Source organism: Macadamia integrifolia, chromosome 2, assembly GCF_013358625.1.
Source record: "Macadamia integrifolia cultivar HAES 741 chromosome 2, SCU_Mint_v3, whole genome shotgun sequence".
NCBI classification, from domain to species: domain Eukaryota; kingdom Viridiplantae; phylum Streptophyta; class Magnoliopsida; order Proteales; family Proteaceae; genus Macadamia; species Macadamia integrifolia.
The window spans coordinates 40760004-40761428 of record NC_056558.1 but is presented as its reverse complement, the minus strand read 5'-3'; positions in this window follow the sequence as shown (position 1 = coordinate 40761428).

The window sequence follows — 1425 nt, the reverse complement described above, 5'->3', positions numbered from 1 at the left end:
ACCCAAAAAAAAAAAAAAAAAAAACACATTTTCCCATGAATTTTGTAAAAAATTTGAAACTACTACTTCAAGAGTTGCTTTACTACTCCTAGTGTCCCAACATAATGTGTATCCATATCCCCTCAACAGTTCTAGCACATATTCCGACAACTAGAACTCTACATGCACCCCAAGACCCTTTCAACCAGATTGAACTCCTCTGTGGTGCAACATAGTGTTTGGCATGCTTCCAATGGCCAACACTACAAGAAAAGTGGTCAATGGCGGCACTTGAGTGGGGGCCTTTGGCGGCGTTTCCTACAAATGCCATTAAATATAAACATTCAACGGCATTTTCTAGCAAAAGCCGTCTTATATAACACAATAGGCGGCATTTTTTATAGACCGCCGCTATATATTATATACGACGGCATTATTACTAAATGCCGCCATATATATGAATATTTGGTGGCGTTTATTTCATAACACTGTGGTATATAAGACTATTTGAGGCATTTAGTAATAAATGCCACTGTATATATGAGTATTTTGAGGCATTTATTAAAAAATGCTGCAGTATATAATCCTCTTGGTGGCGTTATGAAATAATGCCATAGTATATAAGAATATTTGAGGCGTTTAGTAATAAATGCCGTCGTATATATGAGTATTTAGGGGCGTTTATTGAAAAATGCTGCAGTATATAATCCTATTGGTAGCCTTTATTTCATAACGCCGTGGTATATAAAATATTTGAGGCATTTAGTAACAAATGCTGCCATATACATATGTATTTACTCTACACATAATAACATTGGAGGCATTTCCTACTAAATGCCATAGTATATAAAATATTTTGAGGCTTTTCTTGATAAAACGCCCCTATAAATTTTAATACAATGAGAAAGGTGAAATCATGTTCGTAGCATTTTTTTTGTTTGCTAACAACGGGTATTTAGGCCTTCGGCTTGACTAGTCCTGCGGGCCCATACTGACCCCACAAACGTATAGAATATATAATGTACTGTTTATGTGTTAACATAATCGAATATCTGTCCTTTCCCACGCAAAAATCAAGCCCTATTCCCTTCCCGCTCCTCCATTCTTATAACCTCTGCACGTTCTTATAGCCCCTGTATCAAATCTTTCTCACCACTCCTTGCCCGCTCGTCCGTTCTCTCTCTCACAGTAGTTGACCAAAATGCCCTTATTAAGTTACCATAGAGAAATCATGTCAGGGAACAAATATATTAATTTTGTTGTTTTTCCAATAAAGAAGCAAAAGGTATTATTGATATTTCCTAATTAAAGTTGTGAAGATATCAGAAATTGGCATATGCCATTAAACCCTCGCTTCTCTCGCTTGTTGCCTAGCCCCATACCATGCATTGTCCTAAGTTATAACCATAATCTTTAGGAGACCAACATGCTTAAATCGACTTCCCT